Source organism: Protopterus annectens, chromosome 4.part0 (assembly GCF_019279795.1).
Source record: "Protopterus annectens isolate FY-2018-M chromosome 4.part0, PAN1.0, whole genome shotgun sequence".
Taxonomy (NCBI): Eukaryota; Metazoa; Chordata; order Ceratodontiformes; family Protopteridae; genus Protopterus; species Protopterus annectens.
In genome coordinates this window covers 1,395,869,132-1,395,893,936 of record NC_056733.1, presented here as the reverse complement: position 1 = coordinate 1,395,893,936, position 24,805 = coordinate 1,395,869,132, and the positions used below count along the sequence as shown (strand labels likewise).

Sequence of the window (24,805 nt, the reverse complement as noted above, 5' to 3'; positions counted from 1 at the left end):
GTGACAGACAACTGACAGTAACCTTCCCCTTGTTCAGCCTAGTGAGTGGAACATCTGTGTGCCTGACTATGGAGATGCCTATTACTAGTGTGTTGGGTATGTTGTTTTGCCTTAGGGCCTGTTGTGAGGCACACTGCTTTGGTGTATTATGTGTTTTCTGGTGTGTGCTTGGAGGTGCATGTTGCTTGCTTGTCTGCTTAGGAGGACACTTTCTCTTTTTCAGATTAATATTTGTATTCTTCGAGTTGCTGGTGCTTATATTGTAGGTCTATGTGAGACTGTTGGTGTTGTGCTTGTATGACCCTACTCCTCTTGACTGTATTGTCCAGTATTGGGTTGACGGAGCTTAGCCACCAGTTTGACCCTGTGTGTGCCAGCATGTGGTGCATCAACCCATATATGATATGGTTATGGCCTATGCATACAATACACTCACAATACACCTAGTATGATAAGCCTGCTGAGGTTAGCAAATGTGAAAAACCCCTTTGGGCAAATTGTCAGCGAGTAATGTCTGTATTACACCCTGTAAATCCATATTGCGTGCTGAAGTGTAAAAAAGTACTTAGTTTGGAATAAGAACCCCGCACTTTCCAACTGTGTGTGTGTGTGTGTGTGTGTGTGTGTGTGTGTGTGTGTGTGTGTGTGTGTGGGTGGGTCTGTCTGTCTGTCTGTCTCTCCCTGAGGAGGGAGCAACCTTTTTGGAGACTACTCACATCCCTTAAAAGTGATATACTCATCTTTGTCAAGTCTGATTATGTCACCATCCTACAAATACACCTGTGGGAAGGTGAAAACCCAGTAATGTGTATAGCACGTTGTGTAAATGCGTACTGCTGTAGTATTATAATGTAGTTAGGTAGGAGTTTGAATTCCGCACTTGCTAACTGTGTGTGTGTTCCAGTTGTGTCGAGGTGTGTGTGTGATTTTTCTAGTGTATTACATATCACAATGACAACTGTATGTGCATAACACATGTAAGGTAGCTGTGGGGCAAAGCCATATACATACATGTGACCTCAATTTTTTCATAGGTGGGTACTATGCTTTCTCCATGAAAGCATCTGTTAGCCTTGCCAGAGCGTGCTGGTGCTTTCCAGACCTTAGGTCACTTCTGTATGCTTGTGACAAGCATAGCCACTGCAGTGATCCCTGGGCTACGTCTTCTGTTTCACATCCACTCATCACGGTTTCTATTGAAGAGTGTGAGTGAGGGTTTATGCTTGAGGTATATTTGAATCCTTTTCCAAAGCAAGCAACGTCTGGGAAAGATGACTAATCATTATAGGTGTGCAACAACCTCTGTTGATCTGCATGCAAACCCTTTATTGCTTATGTGCTCTACAGAGGGATTTCCAAAACCCTTTGGTAATGTGATTATCAAAGGAGAGATAACTAAACACATGGCTCTATACATTAGTACCTGTTCCACATTTTGGGGGCTACTACCTATGTGGTACTCTGGGGATACTTTGTTTTCTAAAAGTGGATAACTATGTTTTCTTTGGCTTACAGCTTTACAGCATGATTTTGATACCAGGTATGTCTCTATGGTACCCTTTTGGAGTATGTGTGTGTCATCTGGAGAATAAAGTATAGCCCACAGTATGCATTTTCATCAGACGTGGGCAGACATATCCCTACTGTGTTTGTCTGTACCTAAGAAAGCTATATGCCAAACAGGAGTGGTCCCAGGACTGAGTGCAGGTGAATACCACTTGTTACTGGCATAGAATTGTACATGGCGGCTGCAGATGTTACTGTGTGTCCTACATCTGTGCGTCAGTTGTCAATCCATCATCTGACTGTTGTTTATGGTCAGTCTATTGAGGTTATGTATAATACCAGAATGTGGGATGGGTATGAATTGCTGGGTGAGCTATAGCTTGGCTGTGTGGACCTCCCCTCCCTCACCTATAGCCTTGTTAACTGGCTTGAAGTCCACTAGGTGTAGGAGCCATGATCTGGCCTTTAGAGAACCTAAGTGGGTATGGTGCAGTGTTTGCAGGCTCATAATGTCTCTGTTAATGAGTTCCATAATGCTGTGCTCCATAGCCTTCCAGGTAACATTTGTCTGGCTTATAGGGTGAGAGTTTCCAGGATCTGTTGTAGCTCTAACCTTAATCAATTTATGTTAACATTTGCACTGGGTGTGACGAGGGTGGACAGGATTAGGAATAAGTATATTAGAGGGTCAACCCAGGTTTGAAGGTTAGTAGACCAAGCCAGATAGGCAGGATTACATTGGTTTGTACATTGCTGAGGAGGGATGCAGAGTATATTGTGAAATAGATGCTAAGGATGAAGCCGCCAGGTAACAGGAAAAGAAGAATGCCTAAGATGAGGTTTATGGATGTGGTGAGAGAGGACATGCAGGTGGATGGTGTGACAGCACAAGATGCAGAGGGCAGGAAGAAATGGAAACAGATAATCTACTGTGGCGACCCCTAATGGGAGCGTCCGAAAGGAGAAGAGGAAGTTGTAGCTCAACCCTTGTGGACTGTGAACGCCATTACTGTGCATCATTCCACAAGTATGTAACCTGTATAGAGGCTGCATCTGAACAGAGTGTTTAGGTGAGTGGTTACTTCATATGTAAGCTTGTGTATGACACAGCCAGGGACACTGTCCAGTACCATTGCCACTGTGGTTTGGACTTTGGTAAAGAGATGTTCTAACTAGAGTGTCTGTGAATCGTCAGGTTTTACATTCTTCAGGTCTGGAAATGTGGCCCTTGTGTAATGACAGGGTGGTGAAATCCACATTCAAACTGTCTGACAAGATATTGGTAATGTCATTCAGATAAGTGTACTTTGTGACCATTTACATTAAGTCTGACCCAATCTGAGATTTCCCCTCTAGATTATAAACAACACTAAAGAAAACTTTAGTGTTGTCTTTGGAAACCTTTCCAATTTGTATTTTAAAGCTTGCCTTGTATGATTAATGAGGGCTTGTATTTTCCCAATGATTCTGACCAGAGAGGTTATCCCTTCTTGGTGTGTAACTCTTTTTTGGTACAACTTCACACCTTCTGTTATATATTTAGTTTATGGCAGGGGTCCATGAGACTAATGCACTTTTACTGTATAAGTGAGTATTTATTATGTTTATGATAGTACGGTCCATGCAACCCTGTATGTGAACAGTGTGCATTACAAAAGGATTATGCAGCTGGGACAGTGTTAACCTTAGTAATGCAAACCAATGACAGATAGCAACAACAGCATCACCCATAGCACAGTGTTAATTCATGTCATAAACACACATGCGTAGTCAAGTTCCAAAATGTGTGTAGTACAATGTATACTGGCCACCAATAGACACTATGGAGTGTTAACACTGGCCAATACAGGGCATGTCACCCTGCCCATGTGTCCAATATGCATGTACATGCAGACAGTGCACCTCCACCATGTTCACAAATGGACACATGCAAACCTGTGTTGCACATACCCCACACTTACTGTCCTGTATATTGCATGCTGACACAACTACACACATCAGCCAAGTGGCGCATGGGCAAACAAAACACAATTGGAATAAACACTGGTGAAAACAATACAACATCGCTAATTACAGCTTTAATGCATCATGCCTGCTCAGCTACACCATCAATGATATCATTACACTTTACTGCTGACAACATGCTACACATCCAACCATTGCTATACTTTATTAAAGTCACCCTGTGCATCAGCACTATGTTAGCCTGTTCCTGCATCAATGTTACAGATGACAGGAGGTGGCTCAGGTTTCTTCATATGCACAGGGTGTGTTGTTGGTTTGCCAGAGGCCTACACTGAGCCATAAAATCAACGTGTGTGTGTGTGTGTGTGTGTGTGTGTGTGTGTGTGTGTGTGTGTGTGTGTGTGTGTGTGTGTGTGTGTGTGTGTGTGAGGGCCATGAGTACTGTTATGGGCCAGTGTTGATGTCATGTGTGCGGGTATGTGTTTGCCCTAGGTTTCTGGTTTATGTGTGTGTGTCTGCATGCACACAGTTCCACTATGTGGCTGCTATATACGGGGATTTGTGAGACAGCTACAGACAGTACCTGGTAGGCTTTACAGATCACCATCTCTGGCCAAGGATACAGAACCTTTGCCTGGCAGGGGTACTACAGACGGTATCAGGTACTAATCCAGATTGGGTACTATCCTCAGAGGTTGACAAATGTCCACTGGATCCAGGTCCCTTCTGGGGCTGGCCAGAGCCACGTGCACGTGGTCTGCTAGGACGGTCTATGGACAGCTCCCCCAACATTGCTGGGGCTGGTACTGGCAGTACGGGAGCGGCTGTGACTTGCTGGATGTCCACGGTGACCTCCAGCTGATGTTGCTCGCATACATCCACGTCGATGTCTCAAACATCTCGCACTGTCCTGACACATGGACATGACATTGTGGAGGACATCCAATGTCTCACCCCAATGTCTATCAATGATCTCAGTGTAGTTACGTATGGCACCTGCTAGGTCACGGATACTGTCATTTACAGAGGTGTAATGAGCCCTCTCTGCCCTTAGCCCCTGTCTGGTGTACCGCTCCATTCGTGTCTGTGTGTCCATGACAGCCTGGAACATGCGTGTGGTAGAAAGAGGTGTGGCACGTCTGCCAGGGGCATGATGACCAGCAGTGTTCTGACGAGAACCCCTGAGCATCTGCCTATATGGTACCGTTCCAGACATCTGGCTATGGCTGCTGTGTCCTGATACATGTGCTATAGATACCACACTGTCCTGGCCAGTGCCAACCGTACACTGTCCCTCAGCTACGGGCAGTGGTGATCATGGATGTATAGGCAGTATGACTGTGTGCATGGATGGGGTGGAGACTTGTGTACTGTCAATTGGTGGCCCAGCAACAGACCTTGACAAACCTGCCTGTGCCTCAACACACCTATCCTCATGATCACTGTGTCATTGACATCAGGTTCCCTACTGTACTGAACCAGCCCCACCTCGCCACCTGTGAGAGGAAAACAGGAAACACACTTTAAGACCTGAACATGACTTCAGACCACATCCACACATGCACACACACAAACCTACACTCCTCCCTAAAACAGACACACACAACACCGGCAATCATAGAACATACACAATAGCAGGTGATGGTGGAGTACAGTATCACAAGCAAAAGTCGTATCACACCTGTCAGCATGCAGTGCAAGTGTAGTCAGTCCTTGTTACTAACAGTACACATGGCTTTGATGCATGTGTTTTGTTATTCGGTGATGGCCCTCCCCCTGGAACACAATGCATACATGGGCACAACATTGCTGTGCAGGTATTCGTAACCCTGTGATGTACTGTGCACCATAACTCACAGGGGTACATACCATTGCTGGATGTGTATCTGTGTGTCAGATAGGTATCCAATGCTGATTACAGCCTCTGTGTCTTTAGCAAATAATTGTGGACACGTTTTTAGCACATGCATGATGAGTATTCACACAACATCATCAGTGGTGCATGGATAACTGATAGAATATCATTCGGCCACATACCCAATGTACGGTACTTATGGTGAGTATAGATCATATTGTGGACATGCCAGTCTCATCCATGACATGGCATCCTAAAACACAACTGCATATTTAAACACTACACATACCCAATATGTGTCATATGACCTAGCCACTCAATAGCATTACAAGACATATATATGTGTCAGTTGTGCAAATGGTGATTGGTATGCATACTGTTTAGAGGTGCATATGTGTGCACACATGCATCATTATGGTGTGTTACAATGACAGCTATGTGTAGTACTGTGGTTACAATAACTGGATGGGGTATAATACCATAGGCTATCATCATGAGGCATCAGGTGGTCACTCAAGGCTACAAATGTTTCACAAACCAGCACAAATCATGCTGTGCCGGAACTGTACTACCTTGGCTAAATTCACTATTTCACAACCAGTTGTTACGTGATTTTGTAAGGAGGCCAATAAGGAGGATTCCCTGCCATGATTGTGTAGTGTATTGCAGAGTGTTTAAATGCCCCAGGATAGGCCTCTACCCCTCGGGTATATTATGTGTAATGTGTGGATGAAATTTTGGATACTGGAGTGTGTCATTACAGAGGGTTTGGGAATCCTTTATGTGTAGTATGTTAAAATGCTCTGTGTATGACATAGATGTGTATGTTATGTGCATGTTGAGTATCAACTGTACCTATCCAGTGGTCACTACAGTCTAGCCACATTTGTTTGAGATGGTCTGGGTATTGCATGTGTTTGAGGCTGCTAATCACATAAGTGAGATGTGCGTGCTCTTACACCAAACATATACAGCATGCATTATGGGTAGGTGTTACATGTGTACATGGCCTACACCTCAACTGTGACATGCACTTTTTATTTCCAATAATAAATGTAGAACACACTCACCAGCATCTGTCCGCTGCCTTGACGTCACCCCAGAGGTACCTACATAGAGATGAGACAGTTTGTCAGTGGCCACAAGTGTGGCATTGCTACTGTGCGTTTGCACTGTTACAGTACAACAACAGTTTACATTCACAGGGCTACAGCTTATGTTCCAAATTATCAGTATTGCACAACAACAGACTCCACATCTTTGAACGACACACTCCACATCTTACATATGCATGATCTACCAATGCAGATAACAGTAGTCTACAGCTATGCCATGTTACCTGCATGCTCCACGTGTGCTTGCTGGCTGGCTCCAACCTCCATTATGGTGTATGTCTGCTGCTGCTGTTGGGCAGGTGCCACTAGGCTGATGAGCAGCTCCTCCACTCTGGTGAGGGGGGGATGGATATTAACACCACCCCCTGTTGCAAGCTGTTCCATACGCACAGCAGTGGCACGCTGACTGACATGTCAGAGAAAATCACTGCAGTGGTGGCGTACTTGCTCATATATGCAGTTATGCAGGCCTACCTCTTTGTCCCTGCGGGCAAGTTCTTGCCACATTGCAGTACGCTCCTGCTGGTCCTGGCTGGTTCGTGAAAACAGTAAATGGTAGTGCTGAATCGTAATGCTAGTGATATCATCTTCAGCCCTATTGTAGGTTGGGTTCCTTTGGTGGGCCATGATCCCTGGAAGACATAAATACAAAAATATGTCTGAGCAAGTCATATGGCACATTTAACATTATACAGTACAGATATCGCTGAACTGCCATATCTATCTATGTATATATATATATATATATATATATATATATATATATATATACTTACATACATAATATAATATGTTGTACCTGAGCACAGATTACAATAATTACTCACACACATACATCTACATGTTGGAGTACATTTTCTGTAGTGTTGTATGATTGTACTGGATGTTATGTTTGTGAATACATAAGTTATATGTATATCTGAGATGGCTTAGTGGCAAATCACGTATGCTGTGATGTGAATGGTTGTGGGTTTTTTTCCTAGTAAATGCTTTTCATTTTGTTGCTAGCCAAAACAAAGGTCAGGGGCTACAGATGGAATAAGGCACATTTCAGCAGTTGCAAGTGGGTTTTCAGAAAGGGTAAGCACAGCTTATGAAAGTTTAGCAACCTATAAGCTAACTGAGAGTGAAACACAGTAACTGCCACTTATCACTGCTCACCCCACAACTGCTTGAAAGTGCCTTGCTCACTGTCTGTCCAATGAACCATGTTCTGCACAGCAACAAAATAAAATCACTATATAAGGCTATAAAAGAGTACCTGGCACACTGTATGCAACACGATGCACCACCTAGCTACAGCAGATATACATCAAGCTGATGTGTAAAGAAATATATCATCCATCACAATCCGTCTAAGGTCCAGTAAATGTATTAATATTATACCACACAACTTGTTAATGCCAAACCCGTGGCCAAAATATGTGCACAATTGGGAATATAGGTCACATACTGCTGTAGTACACTATGAATGTTGCTAGATACACAGTTATATGTATTACCACACATATGTCAAAGGACATGTTACAGACATACCCACACACACGTCAGACATAATTGCAGGACACAAAGGTATGACAACCCAGATAAGCTTTCAGTGTGTAGTATGCAGCACTGTGTGTCAGTACTTACACAACCTTAATCTTGTGAAATGTCATCTGTGATAAATACAGGGACCACACAAAACAGTAAATGCAAGCAATGTGGACATACACCATACTTTGCTGTACAGGTCCAGAGCTTCAGTTAGTACTACAGTTCACACAGGATTTGCTTTCGAGATCAGTAGCAATCAACAATAATAGATGTAGTGCTTTAGCCTCCAATGACACACCCTAGTTAAATCCAAGGGACTTAATCACACTGTATGCAATAGCACGTTTCTGCCTAGCAACAGAATACACAGCTTTTGCTAGGATCAAAGCAAGGACCCAGAATACCATAAAATAAACAGTTTCCCAGTAAGCTATCCCACAGATACATATCTTTGACGTATTCACAAACATATCGACCATCACAGTCAGTCAACAGTACAGAGAATCTATTGCATCAAGTAGATGTAGGTGTGCATGAGTGTGTATGTGTGTGTGTGTGTTTGTGTGTGTGTGTATGTAGTATATGTATGTATATATACATTTACACATCCATTTGTCTACATATATATATATATATATATATATATATATATATATATATATATATATAGGCACATATACAATTCACCTTTCATAGTGAGAATATCAATTATACAAAGGATGCGAGGTGTACAGTGATGTAATAACATTGTACAGTCTTGGGATAAATGCATTGAAGGTGTTCACAGCCCAGGTAGCTTTAGCAGGCCTTACTGGCTTCAACATTGCAAACTAAATGAATCACCCACAGTGTTTAACCACCACCAGCACTGTATGCTGTCTTGTTTGTCACACACTAAAACTTACATACAAATATGCGCATACTAACCTTCACCAACATATATATATCCCCCCTTCGCAAACAGTTGCAATATGTCCCCTGCTCTATGCACATATACATATGTGAATATATATGACACACATGTATTTCTCTGTATGTGTGTGGCATACACACACATGGTCCACACTGTTGTAAGTCCCTGGACCTCACAGCTGAACTGTTGGGCCTTGCTGCAACACAAACAGGTGTCGCATATGAACACAGACCAACATTAGGGGGGTATATATGGCAACAGATGCTAGATAAGCATACTAGACTGCTACAGCACTTGCCAATGCTAAGCTACACTTTAATATGACTATCATGCATGTGTTGTTCTGTCACACCCATGTTTATATAATGTCAGCGCTAATCCCCCCAACAGCCATTGGCTACACTACTGTACAGAACACAGATAACATGGATCAGATCGTTGACATTTAATGCTTAGCTACACATTTCACAGGTATGTCCCACTGCCCACAGGTACACACAGTATTGTCCATAGCAGTAGTTAAGCAGAACATCTGTGCAGAAAGACGTACTGCTGCCACATATGAATGTTTCACATTACGTAGACTATTCTTCAATAACATCTACTACATGCCAGTAAATATACATGTGTCACATACATTTCCTTTGTATAATTTGGTAATATTTCTTTTTCCTTTTCTCTCTCTCTCTGTCTCTTTCTCTGTCAGTCTCTGCAATAGAGTGATTGAGTTTGTTGGCATGGATTGCAGCCTGCTTTTGTAGGAATTGCACATGAGCATGTGATGGCCTCTGCACCAATTAGTGTCCACCATTTGCTAATCGCATGCAGCCTGTTGTGTAGTAATTGAAGTAATCAGTGTCATATTTACCCAGTATGATAAATTGCTGACTCATGTAGGCGTGGCTCTCTCAGATTTCCAAGATGGTGATCATCCTTGTTTAGTATGGACATCATTGTTTAAGACAGAAGGTTGGAATAGTTCTTGTATCAGAAGCCAGGTGTGTAGACAGAGATTTTCATTTTAGTACAGTGAGTATGCTTACCTACATCCTTGGTAGACCCTGCACACACAGGTAAATTTTACATTTGGGTAGGGTTGCTGAAGTACAGAGAATGTAAGTAGTATTGTGTGCATTTTATCTTGCTGGACTTACAGGGTTGCTGTGTACATTTTACTTTATCAAGGAATGTAGTCTGTCTGCGTAACTCCCAACTGTGGACCTATCCACATGATAGCCAGAGAATAGCCTGATGTTCATCGTGTTACCCTGCTGCAGTCATCACACTTGGGTTATCCTGTCGTCAGGTGGTCCCGCAGTCGACCGGAATTCCAAAGTCTTGGTCCGGCGTCAGTTGCTGTCTCTTCTTCCCTGACGTCAGTGCGCCAGGGGTATAAATAATGCATCCAACGCCATTTTCTTCAGTCTTTCTTGCCGGGCGGTGCCCGAAGCAGAAGCAGTTCGCAAGTGCTGGTCGTCCGACTCCTGAGATTTTCAAACTCGAATTTCAGACCGAAGTCTTCAGTAAAGCTAAGTACCCCATTGAGGAAACTTTTCTTGCCTCAGACAGATGTCAGAAATGCCTGGCACCAGTAATTGCATACTGGTGACAAAGAGGAATTCAAATATACCCATACCTGGACGACGGCCTCATCCAAGCAGAAAGCAAGGACATCCTCTTACAACATCTGGCTTTTGTAAAACATCTTCTAAGTTGCCAGGGGTACACAGTAAACGAAAAGAAATCAAAACTAGTACCCTCACAAAATATGACATTCTTGGGTGCCAGCTTGAATACAACGGCCCAGAAGGCTTATCTGACGCCAGACAAACAAATACAACTGACTCAATATTTCAAAACAATGGCAACAAAGACCCAACTACCTGCAAGAAAAATTCTGCAGGCCTTGGGCTTCATGGCATCTTGTATATTACTAATACCATTTGCAAAGCTGCATATGAGGAAATTACAGTGGTACCTAAAAAGCGTATGGTCTCAACACAGCCACAGCTTGGACACAATGATAGCTCTCATTACCTGCCTAGAAAAGGAGTTTCTATGGTGGTCACAGGCATGTCACCTCAACAAGGGTCAGCCTTTCACCTTGCCCCCAGCCAGGCAAACTATGACAACAGATGCTTCGGACTATGCCTGGGGGGCACACATGGCAGGACAGTGCGTTCAAGGCGTATGGACTGCTGATCAAAGGAATCTGCACATCAATCAAAAAGAGATGCTAGCTATACAGAATGCTCTGACAGCCTTCAAGAATCTATTACATCCAGGACAACTTAAAATAAGGATGGACAACACCACAGTAATGTGGTACATAAACAAACAAGGGGGTACACACTCCTACCCTCTATGCAGGCAAGCAATGACCTTGTGGAACACAGCTCTGGCTTACCAAGTTCAGTTACAAGCTCAATTCCTGCCAGGAAAGAAGAACACATTGGCAGACGACATCAGCAGAAATATCATGGATCCCCACGAGTGGAAACTGGATCCACAAGTATTTGCAATGATAACTCAAAAATGGGGCCTTCCAGACATAGACCTGTTTGCCAGCCCTCAAAACTATCAACTAACACAATTTTGTACAAGGACACTTCACCATCAAGCTTGGAAAGTGGACGCACTCTCATTCAGCTGGAAAAACCTGACAGTATATGCCTTCCCTCCATTGCCTCTCCTCACAAGGGTGCTTCTAAAAGTCAGGAAGGAGAGACCACGACTGATACTCATAGCCCCAGACTGGCCACACCAGCACTGGTACCCACTACTGAGGAATATGGCCCAGGGCCCACCTTGGATTTTACCACAAATTACCTATTTGCTCACACAGCAAGACAATCAGATTCTTCCCAGCCAGCTCAAAACCTTAAACCTGGCTGCATGGCAAATCAGCTAAGCATCCAGCCAGCTCCTCTTTCCCAAGCAGTTATGGATGTTATTCTGGAAGCTAGGAGGCCCAGCACCAGGAAGGCTTATTCGGACAAATGGAAAAGGTTTTGTGCCTGGAACCAAACTAAAGGCCAAGACGCAATTCAGCCTCGCATGCCTCACATACTACAGTATTTAACTGAGATGTTGCACAAAGGACTGTCTTTTTCTTCCATTAAAATCCATGCATCCGCTATTTCAGCCCACTACAACACGGATCCACCCTTATTTTATCATCCACTTCTAAGGCAGTTCCTCAGAGGGGCAAAAAACATTAGACCCCCCCCCAGGAGAGCACCTACACCAACATGGGACCTCAACTTTGTTCTGGAAAAACTCACGCTACCTCCCTTTGAACCAGCCTTCTCTGCAGATCTACAGTTCCTATCATGGAAGACTGCCCTGCTGCTAGCAATAACTTCAGCTAGAAGAGTCTCAGAGCTGCAGGCACTAATGGCAGTGGAACCCTTCCTCATCTTCCATCAAGACAGAGTTTCTCTACGAACTAATCCTTCCTTCATGCCTAAGGTGGTTTCCAGTGTGGCTTTAAATCAAACCATCCACTTATCCGCCTTCTTCCCAAAACCACAGAACAAATGAGAAAGACTCCTGCATTCCTTGGACATTCACAGGCAACTTCGTTACTATTTGGATAAAACTAAGGTTTTCAGAAAATCTGACCAGCTCTTTGTATCCTATAGGTTCATAGGTTCATACTAGGCTATCTGCCCTAGGGCATTTATAAGCCTAGCCAGAGTGTGTGTGGCTTTCACCACCCCTTAGGATGAGAATACTATACCCATTAGTTTGCTGTGCCTCTGTCCAGCAGTGACACAGAGATAATTCCCGGGGTAAACCTACGATCTCCCATCCACTCGTCAGGATTTCTCTTGAACAGAGTCAGTGAGGGGCTCTGCCTCACATGGACTGGGATTCTGTTCCATAGTGTAGGGAGTCTCTGGGTGATGAATCTGTCCCTCCAGCACGTCCTATTTATATCCGTGTTGAGGTTTAAGTCTCTTGCTCTTGTTGCTCTGGTGGATTTGGATTTTTTTGAGGTGGAGCATGTCCATTAATTCCGGGTTGGACATGGCCTTGTATGTCAGGCACAGATCACCTCTGAGCAGACGGTATGCGACTGAATAGAGCTGGAGTTTCTTCAGTCGGGCATCGTATGACATGTTTGAGCCCCTTTATCCTTTTGGTGAGGAACTTTTGGGGTCTTTCCAACTGCTGCAGGTGTCGGGTAAGGTACATTCCGAATGGGGCGTTGTACTCAATCATTGGTCTGATAAGTGAAGAGTACAGGGGTACAATGACCTCTCCTGATCTGGATGTGAATCCCTTTATGATCAGGTGGGCAATGTAGAAGGTCTTCCTAACCACTTTGGCAATGTGAGTGTCAAACGAGAGGTTACTGTCAACTTGGGTCCCCAGGTCCCTGATAACTTCCTCCGTGTTTAATGGATTACCACCTATGTGGTAATTAGGGGTTACCTTGTTTTTCCCAAAGGGTATGACTATACATTTTTTGGCATTTAGCTTAAGGCCATGGCTCTGGCACCAGTTATCCATTTCTATGAGACCTCTCTGGAGGATGTCTGTGTCTGATGGAGTGTCAATTATGGTGCCCAGTTTGCAGTCATCTGCAAATTTTGTCAGCCACAATCCCCCTATGTTTGCCTGCACTTCAGAAAAATAAATGCCGAACAAGAGGGGGCCCAGGACTGAGCCCTGTGGGACACCGCTCGTGACCGGCTTAGAGTCTGACATGGCACCAGCAACTCTAACCCTGTGTGTTCTGTCCTTGAGCCAGTTTGCAACCCATCTTGTGACATATGGGTTTTACATCTAAGCTGGTGAGCTTTTCTATGATGCCCGAGTGGGGTATTGTGTCGAACGCTTTTGCTAGGTCAAGGTATGCTGTGTGAACTGCCTTACCCTCATCAATGGCCTTAGTGACTGTTTCGAAAAAGTTGACCAAGTTCAAGAGGCAGGATCTGCCCTTGACCAAGCCAAATTGGGTAGGATCCAGTGTCTGTAGGTCCCCAATGTCTTTATTTATGAGTTCCATTATGATCCTCTCCATAGCTTTGCAGACAAGGCTCGTCAAGCTTATGGGGCGGTAATTTCCAGGGTCCGTAGAAGCACCGCCTTTGTGGAGTGGGACCACAGTTGCCGTATGCCATTCTTTGGGTACGTATCCTGTAGTAAGGCTAAGATTAAACAGCAGCCTTATGTGTGGGTTTAGTTCCTCATTGAGTTCGTGTAGCACACAGCCGGGGACACCGTCCGGTCCCATTGATGCTGTGTTTTTTGCTTTAGAGAGAGCAGCTCTCACCTGGGCATCTGAGATGTTTGGGAGGCTAGACTCTGGTGGGATAGATATTTCTCCTTTTGGAACAATGAAAAAGCCAAAAAAGCCAAAAAACAAATCCAAACCCACAGTCTGGAAGGAGAATCGAATGAAAACGCTGAAATGAAAAGAAATAGCGTAGTAAACCCTTTATTTCCGCTTTCGTCAACAGACTTCATCAGAATGACATACAATAAAAAAACACCCATTATATACTCACTAATTCCTAACCAATAAGATAATTAAAACAATTAATTACACAACTAATCAATCAATTAACTTATCCAACCAATTCTAAAAATGAAAAAGTAAATAAATATATGTATATGTATATAAATTTGTATATAAATTTGCTAAAAATACATTTAACTTTAAATGATTTAACATCAGTTAAAAAAAGAAGAAAGCAAACCTATTGATTCTTTGTCAATATTTAATCGAGACCCTTTCAAAAAACATTTAATATTAATGGTCTCATTTAGACCTGGGGGCTTGTCAGCTTTTAATTTGACTTGCCAAAGTGTTTCCCTTTGTTCTACAAAATTTTTGTAATCACCACCCCTTAAGTCAGATTTAACAACCTCTACCACTGAAAAAACAAATTTTTTAAAATTTTTACAAATGACAGAGTGTTTTCAACCTCATCGAAAACTGACTTAAAAACATCACCATTATAAACGTTACTATCCGCTATTTCTTGCTCTAACTGATCAATCTCATCCTTTAAGTTAGACATCTTTACAACATTATGATCGATAAGCAGTCTTAAAAATGCCATACCTGCTTCATTGAAGAAGGTTACCAAAGTCCCGAACATAGCATCCCCTGTATGTACGCCGTTGGGGCATTAACTGTAACATGTGTAGATATATTTCTAAAGGTCCTATGGTTGTTAGTGATACTATGGACCGGACTTTTATGGTGCCAGAATTTGTTAATTGTCGTACTGAGGGGGTAGTGTATATTGCCATGTGTAGTTCTTGCCCTGGGTTCTACGTTGGTATGACCACCCGTAGTCTTAATGTTCGTATTCGAGAACACATTTACAATATTAAGAGCAAAGATGTCAATAGTGTGTTATTTAGACACTCTGTCATTTGTAAAAATTTTAAAAAATTTGTTTTTTCAGTGGTAGAGGTTGTTAAATCTGACTTAAGGGGTGGTGATTACAAAAATTTTGTAGAACAAAGGGAAACACTTTGGCAAGTCAAATTAAAAGCTGACAAGCCCCCAGGTCTAAATGAGACCATTAATATTAAATGTTTTTTGAAAGGGTCTCGATTAAATATTGACAAAGAATCAATAGGTTTGCTTTCTTCTTTTTTTAACTGATGTTAAATCATTTAAAGTTAAATGTATTTTTAGCAAATTTATATACAAATTTATATACATATACATATATTTTTTTACTTTTTCATTTTTAGAATTGGTTGGATAAGTTAATTGATTGATCTTATTGGTTAGGAATTAGTGAGTATATAATGGGTGTTTTTTTATTGTATGTCATTCTGATGAAGTCTGTTGACGAAAGCGGAAATAAAGGGTTTACTACGCTATTTCTTTTCATTTCAGCGTTTTCATTCGATTCTCCTTCCAGACTGTGGGTTTGGATTTCTCCTTTTGGGGTGGATGGAGGGGAGAAATTTGCACTGAACCTGTCTGCCAGTATATTGGCAATGTCTGTGGTTTCAGTGATTTTTTTATCATTTTGGAGTAATTCTGAGCATGTCTGGGAGTTTCCACCCAGGTTTCTAACATAGCTAAAGAAGGCCTTATGATTGTCTTTTGTGCCATTAGCGATTTTTCTCTCAAAGTTGGCCTTGGATGATTTTATGAGTGATCGTAGTTTTTTGCTAGTATTGATCAGAGATGCCTTCCCTTTTAGGGATTTTGCTCTGTCATGTAGTAGCTTTCTCCTTTTGTTGTAGAGTTTGTTTATGGCTGGGGTCCACCAGACCGGGCGCCTGCCTTTGGTGGAAAGGGTCTTGATTTTATTAGGGATTGCTTGATCCATACATTCCTGGAGGTGCTTGCAGAAGGCATTTGTAAGGGTTTCAGCAGCGTGGGTTGTGGTTTCCACTGGCTCGGGGGCCTTGAAGGATACCACTCCAGTCTTAAGAAGTGTGAAGTTTGCTTTTGAGAAGTTCTTCACTGTGGTCTTTTGCTGGGGTTGGGGGCGGGATGTGGATCTCCAATGAGATTAATTTATGGTCTGATCTCACCAATGAGGGATATACTTCCGGTGTGGAGCATTTTGTCCCCATGTTTGTGATGATCAGGTCTAGTATATTTTCTCCTCTTGTGGGGATGGTGACTAGTTGTTCCATAGCATTTGAGTTTATGAACTCCAGGAACCTTTGGGCTAGGGTGTTGGGGCTTGAGTAATGTTCCCAGTCTATGTTTGGGTAGTTGAAGTCACCCAATATGATGGTGTTTGGAGAGACATTCATACTCTCCAGTGTCTTCAGGAAGGCTGTGTGGGTTTCCTGAGTTTGAGAAGGTGGTCTGTAGCATGCTGCAAACTGTAGGGCAGTTTTACCTATGGTTAATTGCACCTGGATGGTCTCCGATGCTTCGTGCATTGCCACTAACCTGGAGGTGTGGGTATACTTTATGAATATGGATGCTCCCCCTCCTTTTGTGGTTCGGTCTGGATTTTGGGGCCGGAACGCATGATATGAGGTATAACCTGATAGTGCTGGGGTGCTCTCAGGAGCCTTGAACCAGGTTTCAGTCACAGCACAGACATCGATGTTCTCCATACTGAGGAGGGCTTCGAGGGCGTGCATCTTGAGGTTTAGACTTTTGGCATTGAGCAGTATTACCCTTAGTTTTTCTCCATTTTTGTTTTCTAGGGCGGTAGGTTTATCATTTGTGCCTTGCCTAAAAAAGGCACTATGGGGGTGGCAAGAGCCTTTGCCAATATCCGGAAGCCCAGGGGTGACAGGTGCAAGCTGTCCCTTGCGAAGCAGCGTGGCTTGTCCAGCATGTCATCCCAGGCAGACAGACATTGGATCCCCTTAGAATGACACCAGTAATTAAGCCAATTATTAAAGCTGATCATTTTGTCTCTGTATTGTAGCATCATTCTTGGTGAGGGTAGGATACTGCTCAGGGTCAGGGTCATACCGGCCTGGGCTACATAATCTGAGAGCTCCTCTATGTCTCTTTTCATGTAGTCCAGGGAGGTATGTCTCAGGTCGTTCACACCGGCATGGACAATGACTGAGTCATACTTGTACTTGCTGTGGAGTGACCTGAGTGCTTGTGTTATGTGGCGGATTCTAGCGTCTGACAGGCAGCTTGCTGTGATCTTTTCCTTGTTCAGTCTGGTGAGTGGGACGTCAGTGTGTCTGACTATGGAGTCACCTATAACAAGTGTGTCTGGCATTGTGTTTGGCCTTAAGGGCTGTGACTGTTTAGCACACTGACTTTGAGAACTATGTGTTGCATGTGTTATGTCTTGAGGTGGCAGTTGCTTGGGTGTCTGCTTTGGAGGCCTCTGTAGTTTTGGTAGATTTTTGATCAGTGCCTCCGAGTATGTCTTTGTGTGTTTATGTGTTTGTTTTGCAGTTGTGATAGTTCTATGTGAAACTGGGTTTGTGGTGTGCGTGGTTTCCTTCTCCTCCTGTCTGGTCTTGCTAGTCCTGAGTTGAGAGAGCTTAGCCTCCAGTCTGGCTATATAGTTGCATCTCTCACATGTATTTGTGTTTTGTGGGAGAAGGAGTGGGTTGTCTGTGTACATGAGGCAATTGTAACATTGCCTCAAGATGCCCAGATTCACCAGCTGAACAGGAGAGGACGCTAGCAACTGACCCTTCGACATGCTAGAAAAAGTAAAAAAGTTTGCTGTGTAACTGAGACAGAAGGGACCTGTAGGGAAATGGGTACTCAAGGGGATTCTAGGCTAATGTAGTACTTAGTTTAGTATATAAGTACTTTACCTATATAAAAATGCTTTAGGAGCAAGTGCTGAGCTTTTGAGATAGAGAATAGACTGTTTAGATTGCAAGTAGAGAAGTTCTAAGGGAAAAATTGAAGAGCAGTCTTTACGGAGCCAGAAATAGTTTAACCGGCGCTGCCCGATGGTGCTCTATGGGCAACTCCGCGCTAAATCACGCAAAAGCGCGCTAAAGCGGGCTTTATAGCAGGGGGTTGAAAAGAGCTAGGAATTGACCCAAAATGGCCAATAGACTACAAGTTTCTGGCTGGAACCACTGCTCTAGGGACAAATAGGCTGCTCAGTGCTCCCCACTCCCACTGGTGAACAAAGAAGCTTCCCTTTATCCAAATAAGGATATGGAATAGCACAGGAACCAAGCCAAAGCCCAGAGATCAGCAAACTGTGAAGACTGGACTATTCTAGTTCAGTAAGGCGGGAAAACAAGATTTTTTTTTTTTTTTTGCAGAAAAGACGGTAAATGCTATAAATGCTTTTAAATGGCTAGCGCACTTGAGTGCGTTAGCCTACAGGTAAAATTAAGCAACAAATAACTTTTTTTAAAAGTGCAAAACAGTTAATCAACACAAAAACAGTTTAAATAGAATGCAGAGCTGTATAAACAGGCGAAAATGCAGTCGCTAAGCAGTAAATAATCAAAAAGCCAGAAAAAAATACTTAAATCAGGAAAAAGTCACTCTTTTGCTCTCTGCTGCTTGTAGAACTCTGCAGGACACCACAAGGAGCTGTGCTGAGTTGAATACAAGCGAAAAAGCGCGCTAAAGCGGGCTTTATTACAGGGGGCTGAAAAGAGCTAGGAATTGACCCGAAATGGCCAATAGACTACAAGTTTCTGGCTGGAACCACTCCTCTAGGGACAAATAGGCCGCTCAGTGCTCCCCACTCCCACTGGTGAACAAAGACGCTTCCTTTTATCCAAATAAGGATATGGAATAGCACAGGAACCAAGACAAAGCCCGGAGATCAGCAAACTCTGAAGACTGGACTATTCTAGTTCAGTAAGGCGGGAAAACAACATTATTTATTTATTTTTTTTGCTATGCTACAGCTTCACAAGGGAAGGCTATATCAAAACAAACCATTTCCAAATGGATAGGACATTGCATTCGTTTTTGCTATACCCATCATGGAAAACCAGTTCCTGCTACCATTAGGCCCCACTCTACCAGGGCAACAGCTACATCTACAACCTTCCTCAGGGGGGTTCCAACCAAGGAGATTTTGGAAGCTGCAACTTGGAGTTCAGTACACACCTTCACCAAACACTATCACTTACCTCTTTACTCTAAGACTAGGGCTGGCTTCGCCACTGCAGGGCCTTCTAGCCTCCTCTAACCCTCTATGACTCCTCCACCCATCCTTAGCTTTGGGATTCTACCCAAGTGTGATGACTGCAGCAGGGTAACATGATGAACATAGTACAGTTTTGTACCTACCATAAATGTAGATGTTCGAGTGTACACCCTGCTGCAGTCCAGGTTACCCTCCCTCCGTCCCCTCTGATCTAACTGGCTAAATCTCTACAATACCTTCCTGATGTATTTGCTTATAGCTGGAGGGATTTTGTGTTTGTGCAAAATTTTCTTAGTTTGGTACTAATTTCTGACCACCTTTTTGGGGGCACCTGACATCTGGGGCAAGAAAAACTGAAGAAAATGGCATCGGATGCATTATTTATACTCCTAGCGCACTGACGTCAGGGAAGAAGCGACAGCAACCAACGCCGGACCAAGACTTTGGAATTCCGGCCGACTGCAGGACCGCCTGACGACAGGATAACCCAAGTGTGATGACTGCAGCAGGGTGTACACTCGAACATCTGTATTTATGGTAGGTACAAAACTGTACTTTATTTTTTGTCTGTGCACCACACAGGTCTTTTCACCAATAGAGCAATGGCATTCTTACAGTTGGATGCTACAGTACATGGCTATATCCATTTGTATTTCAGTTTTTTATTCCTACATAAGGGTATGTTTCCAAAACTCCTTCCAAAGTTATTTGCACAGTGTGTAACAGCAGAAAGGCTAATATGCCACTGTGCTTCTGCCTCATCCTCTGCCCTAAACAGATATGCTAGTGTTTGTCTTGCTGTGATACTGTGTGGGGTTGTAAGGTGATGGTGTAACATTATTTCCTGCTAGAATGACTGCTTCTCTTATTACAGTCATGTAATGTAATCCCACAACAACTGTTGGTCAACATCCGCAGAACAAGTTGTGTGGTATGGTATTCTAATTTTCCTTTACATTCACTCATTCTGATGCATGATATAATTATTTAAGCACCAATTTAATGTATCTCTACCGTGGCTTAGTGGTACTTCATGTTGTGTAGTGTGTGCATGGTCCGGGTTTCGAGACTTACAGAGGTGTTTTATTTTGTTCCTGAGCAGAACAAGAGCCCTCGCATACAGAGTGACTAAGGCACTTTTAAGCAGTTGTAAGCGGGTTTGCGCAATGCCTCACATTGCTTAGCCAAGCGCAAACCCGCACAAACCCACTCACTACTGCTTAATAGTGCTTACTCCTGCTCACTTCCGGGCTAATTTCTTTGAAAGAAAAGAAAAATGGGGAGATAGGAAAGTGGTGAAAAAGGGGTACAAAGAGGGAAAGACCGTATGGAAAATAGCTCTGGATGTGTAGGATGGGTGTAGGGAAGGCCCATAGCTGCCCATTTCTTCAACAGCAATAGCTGTGCATATGCAATAAATTTGGAGGTAGATATGAACCCTTCAACCCCTGAGAGAGGGGCGAGGCCAACAAAGTATGTTTTACTGCCAATTAAATAACAGTTCATGTGTCCAGTGGACATGTGTGCAAAATGGGCAGCTATGTATGGGGCATTTTTTGGGAACAGATTGCCCTTTCTTTTTTTTTTTTCAGGTGAGAGTGGAATGTGGGGTAGGGGAAGTAGGTATATTTGGGGAGGTAAACAGGAAAGACAAACAAGATGCATACAGGGGCGGTATGTGACACGTGGTGGGTGAACACCTTTGACGGGGAGGGATGTTTGGAAATCGCAAGCCCATGATCCCCCAGATGGAAACAGTGGGACTGAAGTCCCCACCCATGGGCAGGTCACCACTGCACCTTCACGGCCCAGAAGGTGGGCTGTGCTGGGGGCTGTGTAGGAGGGGCTGGCTGACCCAAGAGTTGCGCCACTCTGGCCTCAAGCTGGCATACAGATTCTGCAACAGAACATTCAATCTCTCTATACACCACAGCCCGGACCCTACGAAGGGTGATGGGTGCCTTTCTGCCCACGCTTACTCGGGGGGGGGGGGTGAGCCCCATCCCCTGCAGCGCTTCCACCTGAAGGTGGCCCAGGGCCAACTGAGGAGGAGGTCCAAGGCTGGGCACCGGATCTGCTGGTGCCAGGTGCCATGGCCAGCTGAGGTGGGACAGGTGGGTCCGCTGGGACCGACCTTCCCATACAAACTATGTTTTGGAGAGTTTAATAAAGATATGGGTTGGTAACAGTCAACAGCATTCCCAGTTAGTTATAACGACATGCAGAAGTATTTCCATTAACCCAACACACCAGATTTTCAACAGTTGAAAAGCAAACATAACACATGCATATATGGAACAATAGTGGACATTATAACAGCATGCAGGTTTAATTGATGGCAACAGGCCACCAATAGTGTGGTATTTTAACAGGGCACATGCATAGAAATAAATGCAAATATTTCTAAACCAATAGGGCATATGTCCCAACAAATGCTTTGAGATTAGACATACCGATTGAGGTGTAGAATTGCATTTTTTATGCACATATACAGTAGGGTGGAAAAAGATAGCTCAATTAACTTATATATCCTTCTAGTTTTCACTACGTTCCTATTAGCTGCAGTTATATGTCCCTTACATGAATTATTACATTACCCAATGTCCTTATATTGTGCAATTGGATTTTGCTAGATCATTATATACATGAGCTGTATCTTACATACAAACTGTCCAAGATGCAGATGTTACTGCAACATATTTTGAGAATTGCTCACACACACTACTGCTAAGATGGTACACTGACAGCTCTACTTTCATATAATTATCTACATATGTTCAGGTGAAAGTATCAGTTATATGTTGACAGCTCCCTACATTTCTGGGGAACACTATACCAAGCTACTCATGTGCCAGATTAACCTGTACATGCTGGGCATGAACCAACAGTTGAGGGCTGTAAATATGCATACAAGCTACTGGCACTCCCTTCATCCACGTTATATGGGCCTACCCAAGTGTGGGTTGACACTGCTTAATACAACACTACTATTTGTAGAATGCAACAGCACAACAATATATCAAAGAAAATGACACAAACGCACTCCATGAGTCATACATGTATTAAAGGATTATTACACCTTTATTTATTGGGTTAAAAGACTTTTTGAAGGCTCTCTCATTTATTTTATATAACAGTACATGCAGAATAATTACTAACCTGCATCATGATGCAACCTTTACAGCCTATCTTCATGGGCTTTCAGGTTCATAGCCCAGTCACCTGCAGCTGTGAAGACCTACCTATCCATAGTATAGACAAGCATGGTAATTCTTAACTACTTAATACAATAGCTACTTACTCAGTACTGGGGCATTAGGCATCGTATGGGATTCCTGGATCTACTGGTCCAGTTCATCACCCCTACGCCGCTTCAGGTCAGAATAATGGTGCCTGACCTGCTCACCAGTCCGAGGAACACCAGTGGCACTGGTGAGATCATTGGCAAGACTGTTCCAGGCCTCCGTTTTATATTGGGTACCCTGGTACTGGCCCTGCAGGAGTCTTTTTCCTCATGTTTGTGGACGAGGAGCCAAACTATAATTTTGGACTCCTGGATTCCCCAGCATTGCGCTCTAAACCGAGTGCCTTCACCTACACCAGCCATGCTGACTGCAGAAGGAAGCTACAACCAGTTATAGCAAATATTCCCACCTGTGGAGATTAAGTATGCCTCATTTCCCACACTTATTTACGATTGGCCAGTTTTGGATAAGCTCAGCTGCGGGCACGCCTACTTAGCTGATGTTGGCAATGTTTAAAATCCCTTTGATAGATATGTCTCTGTTGAAAGTGCATCTTTGTCAAATGCTATCATGGCTTAGTGGTTAAGTACCGTGACTGTAGTGCACAGTATCCTGAGTTCGAGTCCTGTCACTGATTTTTATTTTCCTGCTGGGCAGAACTGACTGGTTAAAGAACAGTAAAGTAGGTGTGAGCGTGTTTGCCCGACGTTGCGCTGGTTAGCGCGGAATTGCGCAAAGGTAATCAGCAGTAACGTGCAGCGAACCTGTGTTACTCCTCCTCAGCATAGCGCAGCTACACGCAAATGTATTTAAATATGTTCAATACTGGTAAAATGTGGTTAGCAGTACTTTATATTGCTTAAAATAAGGAACTCATGCATCAGAATGCATAAACATTTCACCTTCATAAATATAATTCATACACTACTAAATTTAACATTTCAATGCTTTTTACAAAACTTATACATAAAAAAGGGTTAGGAAATGTTTTTATATACAGATTTCACACAGAAAATGGAATGTGCAGTAGTGGGACTTGAACCGGGAATGCCTCCTCTTTGTGCAAAAGCTCTAACCACTACACTATCGCTATGTTGCTTAATTTGCCCATATTTTTCTTATTATCCTCTTCTGGTGCCTAAGCTGCTGTAACTGTAGCTAAGCAGTGGGCAAACTCGGGCAAACCCACGCAACTACGGGCAGCTATATCGGAAGAAAAAAAAGTTATTCTTTTTATTTTTTATTCTGTTAGTTGTTGAACATATAGGGGAGTGTAATGTTACATTGTACACATGTGAGTGGACTCGCTCATTTAAATGTGAAGTTGCGGCATTTCTTCATTGCAGGGGCATGGATATTTGGACTGCTCGGCAGTCCGACACGCCCCCTAAACTCATCCACGATCCGTGTAAGCTTTGGAGTTGAGGCAACACGCCCTCATTAATATGTATGGCGTACTACCGTCTTACTCTTACCCTGGCCCTTCCGTGCAAGACTAATCTAGTCTTACATGGAAAATTAGTAAATCTGGGGGACAGATTTACTGCAGTTGACTGCAGTCATGAAAATTAAGCATGGAAAAAGATAAACTGAAAATGTGTTTGATATTAAACTTTGCTACTGAAGCATTTAAATGCTTCATAGCTGAATTTTTTTCCATATTTAGACACAGCCGTATAATGTCTGTCATATAGATTATATACAAATAATATTGTTGGAAAAGAAAAGGCCTGTTATGTCACTTTTGATTGCTTAGTGATTTAGATGATAGGATTGCCCTGTTTCACTGACAGGAGACTGCTGAACATAATACCAAGCAAACCCCCTTAATGTTTAATGGACAGTAACCAGAACTGGCAAAAATGTCAGTCTACCATGTAATTATGTGATCTTTGCTGTTGAAGTGCTCCATTCAGTATACTAATATGTCTTATCACTTCTAAATGAAGTTGAAGCAGCACTGTGGGAGCAGAATCTTAGTGCAGCAATTATGGTTTATAGTGGCTGAAGTCTTCATGTCGATAACACAAGACACTAAATACTTGGATACTTCCTGTACGTGGTTCTGTCATGCAGCTCTGACACTACATGATTTTGTGCTACTTTCTCTGCATCAT

At 43.1% G+C, this 24,805-nt stretch overlaps 1 protein-coding gene across 3 annotated transcripts in view; it reads left to right on the top strand.

Annotated features, from left to right (window-relative positions):
* TXNDC15 (thioredoxin domain containing 15) overlaps positions 1-24,805 on the top strand; it is a 308,164-nt gene that overhangs the window by 187,667 nt on the left and 95,692 nt on the right. The gene's annotated exons all lie outside the window — the stretch shown is intronic.